Source organism: Camelina sativa, chromosome 9, assembly GCF_030686135.1.
Source record: "Camelina sativa cultivar CO46 ecotype springtype chromosome 9, ASM3068613v1".
In the NCBI taxonomy this organism is placed as follows: domain Eukaryota; kingdom Viridiplantae; phylum Streptophyta; class Magnoliopsida; order Brassicales; family Brassicaceae; genus Camelina; species Camelina sativa.
Genome location: NC_141888.1, coordinates 43873998 through 43885070, shown reverse-complemented (window position 1 = coordinate 43885070; position 11073 = coordinate 43873998).

The window sequence follows — 11073 nt, the reverse complement described above, 5'->3', positions numbered from 1 at the left end:
GAGTTTAAAAGCCACTTATACCCATTTTGTCCCAAAACAGGCTAAAACCAAGAAAACATTGCTTAGAAGTTGTAAACAGTTATGTTAGTGTTTATGGGGTTAAAATGTGTCTTAATCCAATGCAACTAACTAAGTATAAGAGTTTGAGATAGATGTGGAGAGTCTAAAAGCCACTTATACCCATTTTGTCCCACAAACAGGCTAACAGCAAGAAAACATTGCTTAGTAGCTGTAAACAGCTATGTTAGTGTTTATGGGATTAAAATGTGTCTTAATCCAATGCAACTGTCTAATTATAAGAGTTTGAGATAGATGTGGAGAGTCTAAAAGCCAGTTATACCCATTTTGTCCCAAAACAGGCTAAAACCAAGAAAACATTGCTTAGAAGCACTAAACAGCTTTGTTAGTGTTTCTGGGGGTAAAATGTGTCTTAATCCAATGCAACTAACTAAGTATAAGAGTTTGTGATAGATGTGGAGTGTTTAAAAGTCACTTATACCCATTTTGTCCCAAAACAGGCTAAAACCAAGAAAACATTGCTTAGAAGCTGTAAACAGCTATGTTAGTGTTTATGGGGTTAAAATGTGTCTTAATCCAATGGAACTAACTAAGTATAAGAGTTTGAGATAGATGTGGAGAGTTTAAAAGCCACTTATACCCATTCTATCCCAAAACAGGCTAAAACCAAGAAAACATTGCTTAGAAGCTGTAAACAGCTATGTTAGTGGTTATGGGGTTAAAATGTGTCTTAATCCAATGCAACTAACTAATTATAAGAGTTTGAGATTGATGTGGAGAGTTTTAAAAGCCACTTATACCCATTTTGTCCCAAAACAGGCTAAAACCAAGAAAACATTGCTTAGAAGCAGTAAACAGCTTTGTTAGTGTTACTAGGGTTAAAATGTGTCTTAATCCAATGCAACTAACTAATTATAAGTGTTTGAGATAGATGTGGAGAGTTTAAAAGCCACTTATACCCATTTTGTCCCAAAACAGGCTAAAACCAAGAAAACATTGCTTAGAAGTTGTAAACAGTTATGTTAGTGTTTATGGGGTTAAAATGTGTCTTAATCCAATGCAACTAACTAAGTGTAAGAGTTTTGAGATAGATGTGGAGAGTTTAAAAGCCACTTATACTCATTTTGTCCCAAAACAGGCTAAAACCAAGAAAATATTGCTTAGAAGCTGTAAACAGCTATGTTAGTGTTTATGGGGTTAAAATGTGTCTTAATCCAATGGAACTAACTAATTATAAGAGTTTGAGATAGATGTGGATAGTTTAAAAGCCACTTACACCCATTTTGTCCCAAAACAGACTAAAACCAAGAAAACATTGCTTAGAAGCTGTAAACAGTTATGTTAGTGTTTCTAGGGTTAAAATATGTCTTAATCCAATGCAACTGACTAGTTATAAGAGTTTGAGATAGATGTGGAGAGTTTAAAAGCCACTTATACCCATTTTGTCCCAAAATAGGCTAAAACCAAGAAAATATTGCTTACAAGCTGTAAACAGCTATGTTAGTGTTTATGGGGTTAAAATGTGTCTTAATCCAATGCAACTAACTAATTAGAAGAGTTTGAGATAGATGTGGAGAATTTAAAGCCACTTATACACATTTTGTCCCAAAACAGGCTAACAGCAAGAAAACATTGCTTAGTAGCTGTAAACAGCTATGTTAGTATTTATGGGGTTAAAATGTGTCTTAATCCAATGCAACTAACTAATTATAAGACTTTGAGATAGATGTGGAGAGTTTAAAAGCCACTTATACCCATTTTGTCCCAAAACAGGCTAAAACACGGAAAACTTTGCTTAGAAGCACTAAACAGCGATGTTAGTGTTTATGGGGTTAAAATGTGTCTTAAGCCAATGCAACTAACTAGTTATAAGACTTTGAGATAGATGTGGAGAGTTTAAAAGCCACTTATACCCATTTTGTCCCAAAACAGGCTAACACCAAGAAAACATTGTTTAGAAGCTGTAAAATGTTATGTTAGTGTTTATGGGGTTAAAATGTGTCTTAATCCAATGCAACTAACTAATTATAAGACTTTGAGATAGATGTGGAGAGTTTAAAAGCCACTTATACCCATTTTGTCCCAAAACAGGCTAAAACCAAGAAAACATTGCTTAGAAGCACTAAACAGCTTTGTTAGTGTTTCAAGGGTTAAAATGTGTCTTAATCCAATGCAACTAACTAAGTATAAGAGTTTGTGATAGATGTGGAGAGCTTAAAAGCCACTTATACTCATTTTGTCCCAAAACAGGCTAAAACCAAGAAAACATTGCTTAGAAGCTGTAAACAGCTATGTTAGTGTTTATAGGGTTAAAATGTGTCTTAATCCAATGGAACTAACTAATTATAAGAGTTTGAGATAGATGTTTACAGCTACTAAGCTGTAAACAGCTATGTTAGTGTTTCTGGGGTTAAAATGTATCTTAATCCATTGCAACTAACTAATTATAAGAGTTTGAGATAGATGTGGAGTGTTTAAAAACCACTTATACCCATTTTGTCCCAAAACAGGCTAACAGCAAGAAAACATTGCTTAGTAGCTGTAAACAGCTATGTTAGTGTTTATGGGGTTAAAATGTGTCTTAATCCAATGCAACTAACTAAGTATAAGAGTTTGAGATAGATGTGGAGAGTTTAAAAGCCACATATACCCATTCTATCCCAAAACAGGCTAAAACCAAGAAAACATTGCTTAGAAGCTGTAAACAGCTATGTATTAGTATATATGAAGGAGAAGAGAGAGGAGAGGCCGGTAAGGCCGAGCCGTGGAAGAAGAGAAGAAAGGCCGGAAAGGCCATGTAAAGGCCGGGTAAGGCCATGTACCGTGTCCGTGAACGGACCCATGTCCGGTGAGCGGCCAGTTAGGCCGTGAACACATTGAAGAGAAGGCCCGTCCGTACAGGCCCGTCCGTACAGGCCCGTCCGTACAGGCCCGTCCGTACAGGCCCGTCCGTACGATGAAGAGAAGGCCCGTCCGTACAATGAAGAGAAGGCCCGTCCGTACGGTCTCGGCCCTTAGGCCTGTGCTCTCGGTTCATGTGATGGAAAGGCCGAGTTTGAGTGGCTTAGGAGAAGGAAAACGAGGCCTTACAAGAGAGAGAGGCCCATGAAGAAGAAGGAAAAGGAAGGAAGAAGGAAAAGGAAGGAAGGGAGACTCACGTGTGCTTTTGGTTAGGTGAAGGAAGAGAGAAGTCGCTCTCTTCTTCCTCTACTCGAGACAAACGGCTACAAGTCACTTTCATACCTTCCCCTTCTCTCTTTGTGTCTAACGGTCATATGACCTTGTTTCTCCTATATTAAGATGTAATCTCTCATATGTAAAATATATCACATTATTATTCAATAGAAGAGAAACCGATTTCCTCTCTATACTTGTGTTCTTGTTTCATATTAACAATGTAGAGAGTTTAGGATTAGCGGTTAGGGGCTGCCTTTAAGGCAGCCTATTCTCTTCTCAAATCCACCTAAACTCTTCTTATTTACTGCTTTACTTAGCCTAGATTACTGATTCTTAATCCTCCTTCTCCTAAGTACACAAACTCTAAGTGTTGTGATACTAGAAGAGGATAAGTCTCAAACTAGTGCTTCTCCTAGTTAGGATCCGCTTACTCTCTAGTATTTGGGTTCTATCTAGCTTGTTTATGGGGAGTTCATCACAAGTTGATGTTCTCTCCTCCCCCTTGAGAATGAGTTAGTTTGTTGTGGGTAAAGGGGGATTCATTCACCAAGTGTTTGTCTACCCTCTCTTGTGAGCTTTGTCTCATAAATCCCAACATGGTATCAGAGCAGGTTCTGTTGTGTTTTAAACTCATTCTCAAAGTCGTTTTCTTAGGAGTTAGCTTAGTTAAAGTTTTAGACTTTGCTTAGGTGTTAAATCGCTTAGCTTAGTTTCTTTAAAGCTTTAATTTTGCTTTTGTTGATTAAATCGATTCTCTAGCAGCTCATTGTTGAGTAAGCTTGGTCTCTTGTCTTGTTAGAATTTGTAGACCAAGTGTGTGGAAAGAAATCGATTTTACAAGCCCCATCCTTAAGCTTCACCGATTTGGTAATAGCTTTGTTTATTTTGGGATGTGTGGGAAGTGATGAACCATTGAGCAAATTGTGTTGTTCATGGTGAGGATTCACGGTTCTTGTGTGCTTGTATGAGCCACGAAATTCTTAGGATTTAGTTCTCTTAGGATTTAGTTAATTTTCCTCTAAATGTTTAATTTTGCTTTTGTTAAATTTCCTTTAAAGGCTTAATTACTAAATCGCTTCTTCTTCTTCTCAAGGTTGAGAAAGCTTTGTTTCTGGTCATATGGTGTGTCCAGGTTCGAGTTTGAGGAAGAGAGAGACTTTATTTTAGCATGTAGAGCCCGCTTGGTCAAATAGATTCAAGTTGGTCCAAGATGCATTCTTTTAACCGTTGGACAATAGGCTGTTCCAAAGGCTTTTGTTGTTTCTTCTTTGCTTGGGACCACGAAAAACATCTTCTATATGTTATCTTCGTGGATCTAAAGCCTTAATCTCTTGAAGAACACTTGTTTAAGTGATTCTACAAGGAGTTTTGTTGTTAAACCTTTGGAGAAACTAATTTTCCATAAGGTCCATTGTGTTTCAGCCATTAAAGCACCAAAAGAGATTGAGATAGATGTGGAGTGTTTAAAAACCACTTATACCCATTTTGTCCCAAAACAGGCTAACAGCAAGAAAAACATTGCTTAGTAGCTGTAAACAGCTATGTTAGTGTTTATGGGGTTAAAATGTGTCTTAATCCAATGCAACTAACTAAGTATAAGAGTTTGAGATAGATGTGGAGAGTTTAAAAGCCACATATACCCATTCTATCCCAAAACAGGCTAAAACCAAGAAAACATTGCTTAGAAGCTGTAAACAGCTATGTTAGTGTTTATGGGGTTAAAATGTGTCTTAATCCAATGCAACTAACTAATTATAAGAGTTTGATATTGATGTGGAGAGTTTAAAAGCCACTTATACCCAATTTGTCCCAAAACAGGCTAAAACCAAGAAAACATTGCTTAGAAGCAGTAAACAGCTTTGTTAGTGTTACTAGGTTAAAATGTGTCTTAATCCAATGCAACTAACTAATTATAAGTGTTTGAGATAGATGTGGAGAGTTTAAAAGCCACTTGATGTGATCCTCCCAAGGAATCGACGCTCTAAGGTTGGTAGACTGATAATCCTAGAACTCTGATGGCTCGCGAAGCTGGATGATAAGGCGTGAGATGAACTCGAAAATCCTTATGCCCCAAACTCTCTTAAAACAAACCAAACAAAGCAAGGCGGTGGAACTTTAGATAGAAGCTTCGCGGAGACAGATGTCAAGGCGTGAGACGAATCCCGAAAATCCTTGTGCCCTAGACTCTCTTGTAACGACTCTTCAATCCTCAGCTAGTGAATGGCAACGTCAAGTGCTGTGGAATCACTTGATATACCGAAAAATCTTTGATGTAACCCACCAAGGAGAAAGTACAAGTTCCAGAGGAACAAAGGAGTTTATTGGATGATTTTCTTTATTGGATGATTTTCTCAAATGAGATTACATGTGTTTATATAGGGATAGAAAAACTTGGTAACAAAGCCAAGTATTAATTATTCTTGGAACTAAAAGACAATAAAGATAGATAGTTGAATGAAGACCCAACTCTGGGTGCATGTTTCCTTCTTCCAAAGTGACTTTTGGTGCATGTATATCTTATTTTCGTCACTCTCCTTTGACCACAAAATAAAGTGATTATTTTGGCTTTCTTGGGCTTGTATTAGGCTTAAAGTGGGCTGGACTTGAAAGATATCATCTCCAATAGAAATTCCCATGTTCTCTTTGCTCCAAATATCTTCAAATATCAAATGAACAGCTCCAGCAAGCTGTTTGGTCCTTGCTCTTGTCATTGGTCCAACTGGTACAAGCATAGCATCCTCAGGAACAAGCTCAGCTTCCACTTGATCATCCTCATTGCTTCCCATGATCATATCATGCCCCTCCTCTTCAAAAGGATTTGTCCTCAAATCCGGACCATCTGCAACAAAGGGAGCCAAATCAGAAACATTAAAAATGGAACTCACTTTGTACTTACCTTTCAAATCAAGCTTGTAAGCATTGTCACTGATTTTCGTCAAGACTTTGAATGGACCATCGACCCTTGGCATTAGGTTAGACTCTCTTTCAGCTGGGAAACGTTCCTTTCTCAAATGTATCCAAACTAGATCTCCCACTTATACCCATTTTGTCCCATAAACAGGCTAACAGCAAGAAAACATTGCTTAGTAGCTGTAAACAGCTATGTTAGTGTTTATGGGATTAAAATGTGTCTTAATCCAATGCAACTGTCTAATTATAAGAGTTTGAGATAGATGTGGAGAGTCTAAAAGCCACTTATACCCATTTTGTCCCAAAACAGGCTAAAACCAAGAAAACATTGCTTAGAAGCACTAAACAGCTTTGTTAGTGTTTCTGGGGGTAAAATGTGTCTTAATCCAATGCAACTAACTAAGTATAAGAGTTTGTGATAGATGTGGAGTGTTTAAAAGCCACTTATACCCATTTTGTCCCAAAACAGGCTAAAACCAAGAAAACATTGCTTAGAAGCTGTAAACAGCTATGTTAGTGTTTATGGGGTTAAAATGTGTCTTAATCCAATGGAACTAACTAAGTATAAGAGTTTGAGATAGATGTGGAGAGTTTAAAAGCCACTTATACCCATTCTATCCCAAAACAGGCTAAAACCAAGAAAACATTGCTTAGAAGCTGTAAACAGCTATGTTAGTGGTTATGGGGTTAAAATGTGTCTTAATCCAATGCAACTAACTAATTATAAGAGTTTGAGATTGATGTGGAGAGTTTAATAGCCACTTATACCCAATTTGTCCCAAAACAGGCTAAAACCAAGAAAACATTGCTTAGAAGCAGTAAACAGCTTTGTTAGTGTTACTAGGGTTAAAATGTGTCTTAATCCTATGCAACTAACTAATTATAAGTGTTTGAGATAGATGTGGAGAGTTTAAAAGCCACTTATACCCATTTTGTCCCAAAACAGGCTAAAACCAAGAAAACATTGCTTAGAAGCAGTAAACAGCTTTGTTAGTGTTACTAGGGTTAAAATGTGTCTTAATCCAATGCAACTAACTAATTATAAGTGTTTGAGATAGATGTGGAGAGTTTAAAAGCCACTTATACCCATTTTGTCCCAAAACAGGCTAAAACCAAGAAAACATTGCTTAGAAGTTGTAAACAGTTATGTTAGTGTTTATGGGGTTAAAATGTGTCTTAATCCAATGCAACTAACTAAGTATAAGAGTTTGAGATAGATGTGGAGAGTTTAAAAGCCACTTATACTCATTTTGTCCCAAAACAGGCTAAAACCAAGAAAATATTGCTTAGAAGCTGTAAACAGCTATGTTAGTGTTTATGGGGTTAAAATGTGTCTTAATCCAATGGAACTAACTAATTATAAGAGTTTGATATAGATGTGGATAGTTTAAAAGCCACTTACACCCATTTTGTCCCAAAATAGACTAAAACCAAGAAAACATTGCTTAGAAGCTGTAAACAGTTATGTTAGTGTTTCTAGGGTTAAAATATGTCTTAATCCAATGCAACTGACTAGTTATAAGAGTTTGAGATAGATGTGGAGAGTTTAAAAGCCACTTATACCCATTTTGTCCCAAAATAGGCTAAAACCAAGAAAATATTGCTTACAAGCTGTAAACAGCTATGTTAGTGTTTATGGGGTTAAAATGTGTCTTAATCCAATGCAACTAACTAATTAGAAGAGTTTGAGATAGATGTGGAGAATTTAAAGCCACTTATACACATTTTGTCCCAAAACAGGCTAACAGCAAGAAAACATTGCTTAGTAGCTGTAAACAGCTATGTTAGTATTTATGGGGTTAAAATGTGTCTTAATCCAATGCAACTAACTAATTATAAGACTTTGAGATAGATGTGGAGAGTTTAAAAGCCACTTATACCCATTTTGTCCCAAAACAGGCTAAAACACGGAAAACTTTGCTTAGAAGCACTAAACAGCGATGTTAGTGTTTATGGGGTTAAAATGTGTCTTAAGCCAATGCAACTAACTAGTTATAAGACTTTGAGATAGATGTGGAGAGTTTAAAAGCCACTTATACCCATTTTGTCCCAAAACAGGCTAACACCAAGAAAACATTGTTTAGAAGCTGTAAAATGTTATGTTAGTGTTTATGGGGTTAAAATGTGTCTTAATCCAATGCAACTAACTAATTATAAGACTTTGAGATAGATGTGGAGAGTTTAAAAGCCACTTATACCCATTTTGTCCCAAAACAGGCTAAAACCAAGAAAACATTGCTTAGAAGCACTAAACAGCTTTGTTAGTGTTTCTGGGGTTAAAATGTGTCTTAATCCAATGCAACTAACTAAGTATAAGAGTTTGTGATAGATGTGGAGAGCTTAAAAGCCACTTATACTCATTTTGTCCCAAAACAGGCTAAAACCAAGAAAACATTGCTTAGAAGCTGTAAACAGCTATGTTAGTGTTTATAGGGTTAAAATGTGTCTTAATCCAATGGAACTAACTAATTATAAGAGTTTGAGATAGATGTTTACAGCTACTAAGCTGTAAACAGCTATGTTAGTGTTTCTGGGGTTAAAATGTATCTTAATCCATTGCAACTAACTAATTATAAGAGTTTGAGATAGATGTGGAGTGTTTAAAAACCACTTATACCCATTTTGTCCCAAAACAGGCTAACAGCAAGAAAACATTGCTTAGTAGCTGTAAACAGCTATGTTAGTGTTTATGGGGTTAAAATGTGTCTTAATCCAATGCAACTAACTAAGTATAAGAGTTTGAGATAGATGTGGAGAGTTTAAAAGCCACATATACCCATTCTATCCCAAAACAGGCTAAAACCAAGAAAACATTGCTTAGAAGCTGTAAACAGCTATGTTAGTGTTTATGGGGTTAAAATGTGTCTTAATCCAATGCAACTAACTAATTATAAGAGTTTGATATTGATGTGGAGAGTTTAAAAGCCACTTATACCCAATTTGTCCCAAAACAGGCTAAAACCAAGAAAACATTGCTTAGAAGCAGTAAACAGCTTTGTTAGTGTTACTAGGGTTAAAATGTGTCTTAATCCAATGCAACTAACTAATTATAAGTGTTTGAGGTAGATGTGGAGAGTTTAAAAGCCACTTGATGTGATCCTCCCAAGGAATCGACACTCTAAGGTTGGTAGACTGATAATCCTAGAACTCTGATGGCTCGCGAAGCTGGATGATAAGGCGTGAGATGAACTCGAAAATCCTTATGCCCCAAACTCTCTTAAAACAAACCAAACAAAGCAAGGCGGTGGAACTTTAGATAGAAGCTTCGCGGAGACAGATGTCAAGGCGTGAGACGAATCCCGAAAATCCTTGTGCCCTAGACTCTCTTGTAACGACTCTTCAATCCTCAGCTAGTGAATGGCAACGTCAAGTGCTGTGGAATCACTTGATATACCGAAAAATATTTGATGTAACCCACCAAGGAGAAAGAACAAGTTCCAGAGGAACAAAGGAGTTTATTGGATGATTTTCTTTATTGGATGATTTTCTCAAATGAGATTACATGTGTTTATATAGGGATAGAAAAACTTGGTAACAAAGCCAAGTATTAATTATTCTTGGAACTAAAAGACAATAAAGATAGATAGTTGAATGAAGACCCAACTCTTGGTGCATGTTTCCTTCTTCCAAAGTGACTTTTGGTGCATGTATATCTTATTTTCGTCACTCTCCTTTGACCACAAAATAAAGTGATTATTTTGGGCTTTCTTGGGCTTGTATTAGGCTTAAAGTGGGCTGGACTTGAAAGATATCATCTCCAATAGAAATTCCCATGTTCTCTTTGCTCCAAATATCTTCAAATATCAAATGAACAGCTCCAGCAAGCTGTTTGGTCCTTGCTCTTGTCATTGGTCCAACTGGTACAAGCATAGCATCCTCAGGAACAAGCTCAGCTTCCACTTGATCATCCTCATTACTTCCCATGATCATATCATGCCCCTCCTCTTCAAAAGGATTTGTCCTCAAATCCGGACCATCTGCAACAAAGGGAGCCAAATCAGAAACATTAAAAATGGAACTCACTTTGTACTTACCTTTCAAATCAAGCTTGTAAGCATTGTCACTGATTTTCGTCAAGACTTTGAATGGACCATCGACCCTTGGCATTAGTTTAGACTCTCTTTCAGCTGGGAAACGTTCCTTTCTCAAATGTATCCAAACTAGATCTCCCACTTCAAAAACCAGCTGGCGTCTTCCTTTGTTTGCTTGCTTCTCATACTGCTTTGTCCTTGCTTCAATGTTGAGTCGTGCCTTCTCATGAATCTGCTTAACAAGTTCAGCTTTCTTTTTCCCATCCATACTAACTCTTTCACTCAAAGGTAAAAGAATTAGATCCAAAGGTGTTAAAGGGTTAAAACCATAAACAATTTGGAAAGGAGAATACTTAGTAGCAGAATGAACTGAATGATTATATGCAAACTCAACATGAGGCAAACAATCTTCCCAAGATTTGATGTTCTTCTTAATGATAGCACGCAAAAGTGTAGACAAAGTTCTATTCACTACTTCAGTTTGTCCATCAGTTTGAGGATGACAAGTAGTTGAAAACAACAACTTAGTCCCTAACTTAGACCACAAAGTTTTCCAGAAATAGCTTAAGAACTTAGTATCCCTATCAGAAACAATAGTCCTAGGCATGCCATGCAATCGAACAACCTCTCTAAAGAACAAATCAGCAACATTTGAAGCATCATCAGTTTTGTGACATGGAATGAAGTGTGCCATCTTAGAAAATCTATCAACAACCACAAAGACAGAATCTCTACCTCTCTTGGTTCTAGGCAGTCCTAGCACAAAATCCATTGAAAGATCAGTCCAAGGTTCAGTAGGAATGGGTAAAGGAGTATACAAACCATGGGGTTGAACTTTAGACTTGGCTTGCTTGCAAGTGACACACCTTCCGCAAATCCTTTCCACATCTCTCTTCATATGCGGCCAGTAGAAATGATCCTGCATAACACTAAGTGT